Below are 10,889 nucleotides of genomic sequence, written 5' to 3'. Positions count from 1 at the left end.
ACTTAATTGCTGAGCAAAAATAACAGTGATCACTGAGATAAGCTGACTTTAAAGATGGACCTGAGCGTACTTGAATGATCAACAACACTTTGACGAATATTCACTTGTTAATGAAAGTGAATGAAATTGTTAATTTTTCATTGTTTTCCAAAATAATTTCAGCACATCATGCTGTCCATCACAACGTGGAGATAAATCAGCTGTCATTTCTTTTTGCTCATTATTCTTCAATAAAATAATCTGAATGGTGCTGTGCCCTTTGAGTCCTATGGAAATCCAACAGGGTATAAGGTAAAGCCCTCGGGGTATGCACCTAATCAGAGAAAAGTTTAGTTAGGTTATCAATAGCAAGAAGTGATAGAACACTTTATAAAGAGAAAAATGAAATTCTTTTACAGCATCGGGAAAATATACTACATGATTCTTGCTGTTATTGTTGTTCCTGGTAAGCAATTATGAGCATATTTTTTAGTAGCCACTGATGTTATATTGTTACTGAAATTATTACATGCTGGCCTCATGGTACCTGTTGAGCAGGCATCAGAGCAGAGATATTATGCCATTCACTAAAATGCCCTGAATTAATTCTGTGGTTTCTTTGCAACACCTCAGTTGAAAATGAACATGTTTCTACCTCACAGACTTACAACTTTATCAATGACGACACACAATGAAATATTGGTCCAGCTAAATCACAGATCACCACAGACAGCTCCCAGAAGGAAGATTTCACACGGAAATATCTATCACTGTGCAAATATACTAAGCGTAGCTCACACACAGTAGCAATACATCTGATTCCAGCAAGCACCCTGTTATTGGTAGTAGTTGCCACTGTGTAGTTGAGCCAATTGTGGATCACTACCTGGAGTAAATCAAGGCAGATCTATTTGAAATCTATGTTTCAGTTGACAGACCTGTCCACTCTCCTGACCCTGAGTTTTTTCGTCCTAATTGGTGGTAAAGAAAAAATGCAGAAAGTAGGTTGTTATAAGTGACTAAGTGAAATATATCGATAACATGGGTTATACCTCACAGAAACTGGTTATTTGGCACTACAAATCCATCATGCTGCCTATGCCCCACTAAAACCAATCCCTTTCCTTCTTTATCTACAACAGTTTTCGTAATCTCCTATTTTCAGTTCCCACTAATGCTTGTATCTTTTACATTTTTAGTTATATCTCTGGTGTGCATTTCACTCTGGTAATTAGTTACGTACCTATACCAACCACTGGGCAAGCAAAGTTAAATGGCAACCTGTCTCTTGGGGGGGTGGAATTTACTCCAACTGTGTTACAGTGGGTGTGTGGGGGGATGGTGGAGGGGAAATGTGTGTGTGTCTGTGTGTGTGTGTGTGTGTGCATGTGTTTGTGTGTGTGTGTTTACTGTATTTATTTTAGAGTTTTCTAAAATATTGTCACTCTGGCATACCACAACCATCAGCTTAATGTGTTAAAATGTTACTACAAATTCCTGGCTTTGTTACAGAAAATGTTTGCTCAGTAATCTGCCATATTTACTGTTTTTCCTTCTCTTTCTACAGTAAATGTGTTGGTGATTCTGCTCCTGTCCCGGGGAAATTGTGGCCTGTCCACCTGTACCACTTGCTATTTGATGGCCATGGCAATGGCTGATCTACTATTCCTTATCACAGGAGTCATACTGCTACGGATCAATTCATATCATTTCCCAATTTCTTTCCTGGATATCACCCCAATTTGCAGCTTTATTATTATCATGCTTTATATCGCTACAGGTTGCTCTGTCTGGTTCACCGTCACGTTATCCTTTGATCGATTTGTGATTATTTGTTCCCAAAATCTTAAAGCAAAATACTGCACTAAAAAGACTGCAGTTATGGTTCTAGCTGCAACCTGCATTTTGATGTGTTTAAAAAATGTCCCTTTCTTTTTTAACATAGAAGCAGGAGAGATAATTGACAATGTTCCCTGGTTCTGCAAGTTTAAGCAAAGTTATTATACTGATGCTGGATGGGTGATGTTTAATTGGTTTGTTAAGATTTTAATTCCACTACTCCCATACGCTTTAATATTGTTGCTCAACACTCTAGCATTCAGTTACATTTTAGTAACCAGACAAGTCTGGAAAGGACTGAGAGGTCATAGACAGGGAGCAAATCTCAGTGATGCAGAGATGGAGAGCAGGCGTAAATCTATCATTTTACTCTTCACCATATCTGGTAGATTTATACTCCTTTGGTTTTTGTACGTTTTAGATTTATTATATTACACCATAACAGGAACCAACCCAAAATATTACAATATTTCTTTCTCTAACTTCCGACCAATCCAATTTATGCTGGTGGATCTAAATTGTTGCACCAATGCTTTTATTTATGGTGTGACTCAGTCCAAGTTCAGGGGCCAATTCAAGAATGCGGTAAAATATCCCTTCACAGCAATTATTCAATTCATCAATAAACGAAATAACTGAGAGTATCGTGTTGGTTTCCACTTCATCTAGCCCATGAAGATAAAATTTATTCTAGGTCTTCCTGGAACGACATGAGGCATGGCTGGGAATCTCAAAATGGTCACAATGTTTGAAAAGCCGGTCATTGCTTTTAGAACGTGGTTTTATTTTCGTTAACAACAACAACAAAAAGGATTGTGGATGTTGAAAATTATAAACAAAACCAGAAATTGCTGTAAAAATAAAGCTGGCAACATCTGTGGAAATAAAGCAAAGCTAACATTTTGCGTCCAATGATCCTGCTTCATACCTGATTGTAGCTAGGAAATGTTAGTATATATGCCGAAGGTGGGGAGGGTAAGGGGGGGAGGAAAAAAAAAGGCAGAGATGGAGGCCAGAAAAGAGAAAATAACAGTTGGAAATAAAAATAAATAGGTAAAGCTCAGTTTGGGAGAATCATTGGCTGCTAATGGGGTCCATTAGAACCTAACAATGAGTTGGTTTTGATAGCAGCCAATGTGATGACTGTGTAGTGATAAGGACATGGGAGAAAATACCAAGGCCTAAAATTATTAAACTCAGTACTGAGTCCTGAAAGCTGCAGAGTCCCTAACTGGAAAATCACATGTTTTTCTTCTACTTTCATTGTTGTTTTCACATTTTCTTACGAGTCTTAACTTTTCAATTCTTCTATTCCATGTGGGTTCTTCTGTGTCATTCGATTAGGTATTAAATGGAGTAATTCATCATCAAATTTAGAAGTAAATATCTCTTCTATTTTTAGGTAGTCAGTACTCAACTGTGCTTCGAAAATTGCAATATCTTGCCCTTGAAATGTTCTTCATTATAAACTCATCAGTAAGGTTAGATTACATGACATCCACGGTGATCTAGCCAGTTGCGTACTAAATTGGCTTGACAGTCAGAGACAGAGGGTGGTGGTAGCCCATTGTAATTCAGACTGGAGACCAATAACCAGTAGTATGCATCAAGGATTGATGCTGGATCCACTGTTGGTCGTTAGTTATATAAACAGTTTGGATGAGAATTTATTAGGCATGTTTGGTACTTTTGTGAATGACACTAAACTGGGTGGTATAGTGGACAGGGAAAAAGGTAATTTAAGACTGCAATGGGATCACGATCAACTGCACCAGTGGGCCGAGGAATGGCAGATATAGTTTAATGCAGATAAATGCACAGTGTACATTTTGATAAGACAAATCAGAGCAGGACTTACACAGTTAGTGGGAGGGCCCTAGTCCAGGTTTATTTTTCCTTGAAAGTGGAGTCACAGGTAGGCAGTGGGGTGAAGAAGACGTTTGGCATACTTGTCTTCATTGGTCAGAGCTTTGAGTACAGGAGTTGGGACATCACATTATGGCTGCAAATCACATTGGTATGGTCACATTTGCAGTACTGTATCCAATTTTGGCCGCTCTGCTATAGGAAGGATGTTATTAAACTGGAAAGGGTGCAACATAGATTTACGAGAACATTACCAAGACTGGAGAATTTCAATTATAATGAGAGGCTGTGTAGACTGGGGACTTTTTTGTTTCCTGGAGCATAGGAGACGGAGTTATAGTTGCTATAGGACAGATGTTATGGAACTGGAAAGGGTACAAAAAAGCTGTACAAAAATGTTATCATGACTGGAGGCCTTCAGACATAAGAGAGGCTGGATAGGCTAGGACTTTTATTTTCTCTGGAGTGTAGGAGGCTGAGGGGTAACCATATAGTGGTTTATAAAAGCATGAAGGACATAGATAAGGTAAAACTAAGGTCTTTGCCCCAGAATATGGGTGTCAAAAACTAGAGGGTATAGGTTTAAGGTTAAAGGGGAAAGATTTTAAACGGACCTGAAGGGCAACTTTTTCACGCAGAAGGCGGTGCGTATAGGGAACTTGCTACCAGAGGAATTGGTAAAGGGGAGTACAGCCACAGTATTTAAAAGACATTTTGTCAGGTACATGGGTGGGAAAGGTTTAGGGGGAAATGGGATAAAATTCAGGCAAATGAGACGAGTTGAGTTTAAGACATCTGGTCGACATGGACGAGTTGCGCCAAAGGGTAAGGTTGCTATGGCTCTATGACTCTAACACAAAGCATATTCAAAACAAAAAAATGTTCATTCAAATGACCATCACCAATAAGAGACAATCTAACCACCGCCCCTTGACATTCAATGGTGTTACCATCACTGAATCCCCTACTATCACCATCCTGGAGGTTACCATTGACCAGAAATTAACTGGACTCACCACATTAACAGAGTGGCTACAAGAACAGGCCAGAAGCTGGGAGTACTGCGGCGAGAAACTCACATCCTGACTCCTCAAAGCCTGTCCACCATTTACAAGGCACAAGTCAGGAGTGTGATGGAATACTCCCCACTTGCCTGGATGAGTGCAGCCCCAACAACACTCAAGAAGCATGACACCTCCAGGACAAAGCAGCCCAATTGATTGCTACTACATCCATAAGCATTCACTCTATCCACCACCGATGCACAATAGCAGCAGTGTGTGCTCTCTACAAGATGCACTGCAGAAATTCACCAAAGACCCTCAGACAGCAACTTCCAAACTCACAACCACTTCCATCTAGAAGGACAAGGGTAACAGATACACGGGAACACCACCACCTCCAAGTTCCTCTCCAAGTCATTCACCATCCTGACTTGGAAATATATCGCCATTCCTTCACTGTAGCTGGTTCAAAATCCTGGAATTCCCTCCCTAATAGCATTGTGGGTCAACCCACAGCAAGAGGAATGCAGCGGTTCAAGAAGGCAGCTCACCACCACCTTCTCAAGGGCAACTAGGGATGGGCAAGAAATGCTGGCCAGTCAGCGATGCCCACATCCCATGAAATGAATAGAAAAAGAAATTACTCGTCAATATGCCTCACATGTCTCCTCCTATTCCATTTCTAGCTGCCTTTTCAGTATACCAAAGAAACGTTAAAGTGTAGAAATAGCCCATTTGGCCCAAAACATCCACCTCCAAAGAGCATCCCACCCAGACCCATGCCCCTACACATCAGGCAATTTAGCATGGCCAACTGTCCTAACCTGCACATTTTCAGACTGTGGTGGGAAACTGGAGCACCCAACAGAAATGCACACAGACATAGGGAGAACATACAAACTCCACACAGAGTGCTGCCCAAGGGTGGAATTGAACCCGGGTCCATGGCAGTGTGAGGCAGCAGTGCTAAACATTGAGCCACTCATCTGAATCACTAAGCTTTTATGCAACCTGCCCAGCACAGTTAGAATTTTAAAGACCAATGCATGATTTTTCCATCACACCTTCTCCCACTTGCCCACGAAAGAATACTGAGCAATTCAACATTGCCAGATAATCTCTGATATTTGTAATCCCTCAGTTCTGGTAGTATCCTATTCAACAGTGGAAAGCTTAAAGACATTGACTTTGGTCTTTGCCACAGACTCAGTTACCTCACGACCATTTCCATTCTCCTGACTGGCAATTGTCCAAGGCTGAAGAAGGTTTTACACTCCTCCTGATGTTATATTTGTTCGAAGGTGAGCTTCTAGCTACACATTCGGAAAATTGAAAGAGCACTTATTTACAACTAGCTCATGTCAGGATTAATTGTTTCCCTCCAACCCCACGTCATGTCATCTGATGGTGAAGAACTCATCCTGTATTTTCTACCTTTATGTTCGACTTTTCAAATGCATTCCTGGCCAGCTGCCATTCCATTTTAATTCAATTATAGTCATAGGTCAGGATTTATATAGATCAAGGAAATATTTGTTTTGGAGACAAGACATATTTATATGCTGTGTAATGTGCTTGTGTCTCCGTGCAGTCTCAAGACAGCCTAAAACGTAGCAGAGGGACATTTAAAAATTTAGCAGACAAAAATGAATCCCATAATCAATTTTCCTTGAACCATTCAATACAACGTTGAAAGTCATCCTTCTGAGGTCAGTGGGAGGCACTAAATGTTGATTTCTGACTCCATTCAATTCTGGCACCCAACTCCATGAAATGTGAACTATGAGGCAGGAGAGCTCAGAACATATGAAGGGGTTAGCCTTGACCAGAAACTAACTGGACTCACCACATAAACACAGTGGCAAAAGAGCAGGTCAGAGGCTAGGAATACTGCAGCGACTAACTCATCTCCTGACCCCTCATAAGCCTGTCCACCATCTGCAAGGCACAAGTCAGGAGTGTGGTGGACATCTGGATGATCGTAGCTACAACAGCATTCAAAAAGTTTGACACTATCCAGGACAACACAGCCTGTTTGATTGTCATTACATCTATTCTCTCCACCACCAACTTTCAGTAGCAGTAGTATTTACTATCTGAAGGATGCACGGCATAAATTCAGAAAAGATACACAGACAGCAGTTTCCAAACCCACGACTACTTCTATCTAGAAGCAGAAGATCTATGGAAGCATCACCACCTTCAAGTTCCCCTCCAAGCTACCTATCATCCTGACTTGGAAATATATCGCCCCTTCCTTCACTGTCACAGGGTCAAAATCCTGGATTTCCCTCCTTGATGGCATTGTGGATTTACCTACAGAGCTTGGACTGCAACAATCCAAGCAGGCACCTTCTCAGAGGCAACTCAGGATGGGCAAAAAGTCCTGGCCAGTCAGCGATGCCCACATCCCACAAAAGAGTAGGAAAGCAGAAACAAGAATTGCAATCTTGAAACAAAATGGCTGTTCACACCTTGGCCTGTCTCTGTTGTCCTGTACGTGGGTGAGTTTAATTTGGTTTGGGTTAGTCATTTTTATTTATATTTTAACTTCTTTCACAATACCAAACCATCAGAGAGTGAAATTCTTGTTCTAGAAATCTTTCCACTTTTTTTTCTCACTTACAGTTGAATTAGTGGCAATTATCCTGTCATGGGGTTAGTGCAGCTCATCCATTTTCAATACTTGTTATCTGGTGGTTAGTGTAAGGGTGTGAAGAAGGCCAAGGAAGACAGTAGAGTGTAAAAGGGGAAAGTGACAAGGAACAAAGCAAAATTATACCGAACATGGCACACAGGAGAATAAAAGGCCTGGACAAGCAGTCAAGGAGAGGGCTGAGAATGAATATAACCCCATGTCAGGGAATAGCTAGTGTAGATCAGGTAGTTTAGTTGCATGTTCATAAGAGTGAACAGTCAGCAGCTGTATAAGGTTCAGTGTCCTTTGGGGTCGATCTGGACAGTCAAGCAATCATTAATGAAAACAAAAGATATTGGTGCGAGGAATCGATAGTGGGGACAGATAAGCCCTGAAGTAAGGGAAGAAGTGGAAGTCCTGTTGAAATTAGAGAAATCTGCACCTGGCAATAAAATAACCTGCATTCTGATTTTGCAGTAAAGCATTGACATATATTCTATTAAATACCATTGTTGCTTTGAGACCTGAAAACATATAAATATGTTGTAAATGACAGAGTGCTTTAGAGCTTGACTCTGAGGCTTCACCCATGTTGTGTTGTCACAAACTTTAATAAAGATGGCCTTGTTATGACCCAATCAGAGTGAAGACTCGATTTTTCCATTATCCTTCCAACAATTTATGCTACGAGCAATCACTACACAGGTAAGAGATCGATTATGTGGCCCCTAGTTTGGTGACTACATTTAATTCTCTCACCCGTACTGAGAGGAATAAGCCACATAGTTGATCACTGACTCTAACTTGTGGCAACAAATACCTGCCTGAGGTTGAATAAGATTGGGTGGAACAGAATAAAACATCACACTAATCTATTGGATGCAGACAAGAGATTGTCTTGAACATTGGAAATAGGCCCCATCAAAACCTGATAACGGGGTGTGGTTAAGGTTATGTGAAAGAATTACAGGGCAGGACATAGAAGTGCTCATAGTGAATTAGTGGGGGTAAGAAAGGAAGGAACTTTACACCACCTTAATTATGACTAACATGTCAGAAAAGGGTACCAAAACAAAGAGTAATGAATCAAACCAGAACCCCTCAAAATACTTTAAGAAGGTAGCCAAAACCTAACTTTTTCTAATGTTAAAGCAAATGTAAAGAATCTTGTTCTGGAGGCAATGTAACTGGTAAAATTATTCCACATTAAGCAAAAACACAATTTATTTAAATGCTATAGTTAAAATACAAATGAACGGAAGAAGAACTTAGAATAAGAGGTAACAAAGTGTGGAGCTGGAAGAACACAGAAGGCCAGGCAGCATCAGAGGAGTGGGAAAGTTAAAGTTTCGGGTCAGGACCCCTCTTCAGAAATTCTTCAGATATCTGAATAAGGGTCCCAACCCTAAACGTCAACTTTCTCACTCATCTGATGCTTCCTGGCCTTCTGTGTTCCTCCAGCTCCACACTTTGTTATCTCTGACTCCAGCATCTGCAGTTCTTGCTATCTCTGAGAAGTTAGAAAAATTTAAGTTTATTGGAAAACTTAGCAAAACAATAGATTCAGTAACTGTTACTAATTAACTGTTCCAATATAGTAACATCCCATTAACATCCCCTTGGCAAAAGGAAAATTCAGAAAAATAAATTTGTCTCACAGGTAACCCAGCAGCAGTGATAAATGCCAGCCTCTACCTATAACCGAGAGAGGGAAATGATAGCTTTTACTTCTTCAATCCCACAACAGCTACTGCTTAAATCTAAAAAAAACAGAAATTCTGATCTGAGAGAGCTGACCACACCCACCCTGTCTGCCTCCATTATTCCAAATTTTAAAAAACAAACCAAGGCCTCACAAGCTGCTTACTCTGGTAGTTTTGGTAGGCTGATCGGCACCTCTGCCTTACAGTCACTCTTCAAGAAAGAAAACAGGACCAAATAATCTCTTAAAGTGACAGCATTGCCACAAAAGGGTTACTTCAAATGGGGTCCAGACAGATCCATAGTACAAACTATAGTTAACAAAACATAAGAAACGCATCGACCATTAATTGGGGTGGATTACGGAAGGTAACTAAGGCAAAGCTTTCGTAATTGGTGGAGAGGCTAGAGTCGAAGTTGCTTTTGCCTATGAAGAAGAGGAAGATAGCTGCATGATAGCTCAGCATCTACAATTGGCAGAAATGCAATAGCAATCATTGAAAATTCAAAAAGTCAATTGTAAGTGAAACAGCTTGAATTTGAAAAGGAAATCAAACAGTTTGAGTTAGGATTGAAAGCGGAATAAAAAGAAAAAGAAACAACAAGCCCTGGCAGAAAAAAGGAATAAATAAAGAGAAGAAATGGAGAAAGAGAAGAAAGAAAATTTGGACTTCGCAAGTTAGAACAGAAATGTGATAGTTGACTGGAAATGACGAAGGTAGAGGTGACAGGAAGGTGCAGTGGTGAAGACAGTGAAAACAAAATCCATCTTATTGCATATGGACAAGTGCCAAAAGCTTTCAGACAATGTTTTCAGAATCTAAGGAGGGAATTTGTTCAAACCGAGATAAAGATTGAAAGGATCAAACAAAGTAACTTTGACCGGTGGCCAGGGGCATTGTAAATATACTAACATATTGTGCTATCAGAGAGACTGTTGTTTTGAAGGAGTTTAAAAGTTCACTTCCTGAAGTAATAAGAACCCATTTAGAATAGCAGAGAGTTAAGACTGCAAGATTAGCAATGGAAGTAGCAAGGAATAAAAATTGGGAAAAGAGAAATCCTCAGTTTGTAAAGAAAAAGGAGATCTCATTGAAGACAATGAAGATAGTTTCCCATAAGTTAAAAAGGAAACCCCATGAGAGCGGGAACAGAAGTCAAATTAAACCTCAATTGCTTTCACTGTAATAAAGTAGGGCACATTAAGTCACATTGATGTAGTTTTCAAAAGCATTGGGAGGGTGGATGTGGGAAAACAGGATAAGACAAGTGGGTTTTGTTAGAGTGGTAAAGGAGATCCCAGTGGAAGATAGAAAGCCACAAAAGAATGCACAGCCTAATGAGGGTTTGGTTGAGGAGAAATTGCCAGATCTATTTGAAGAATTTATGTGTGTGGGTAAGGTTTACTCATGTCTGTGAGGTATAGTAGGAAAAGAGGTTAGGATTTTAAGAAATACGTGACCAAGTTAATATTTGATGGTGAGAGATGAGGAGAAAAGTAATTCATAAAAGGTAGTAACATGTGGAGTTCATGACAAGAAGAGTAGTTTTCCAATGTATAATGTGAGGCTGGAGAGTCCGCTGAAAAGTGGTGAAGGGGTAATAGGAGTAAGAGAGAAATTCTCTGTTCCAGAAATACATTTTTTTCCTCTGTAATGATATTGCTGGATTACAGATGAGAGTGATGCTTACTGCGGTTCAAAAGCCAGTGGAAAATCAAACAGCTGAGGTGTTACAAGAAATATATCCTGATCTTTTTATTTCCTGAGTGTATGATAACAACGTCACAAAAGCAGAGGTTGAAACAAGAGGATTAATCAAGGGTTAAAGATAGAAAAGTTAAATGAGCAAAACATGCTCAT

Source organism: Rhincodon typus, chromosome 35 (assembly GCF_021869965.1).
Source record: "Rhincodon typus isolate 14 chromosome 35, sRhiTyp1.1, whole genome shotgun sequence".
Taxonomy (NCBI): domain Eukaryota; kingdom Metazoa; phylum Chordata; class Chondrichthyes; order Orectolobiformes; family Rhincodontidae; genus Rhincodon; species Rhincodon typus.
Note: the sequence above shows the minus strand (reverse complement) of the source record.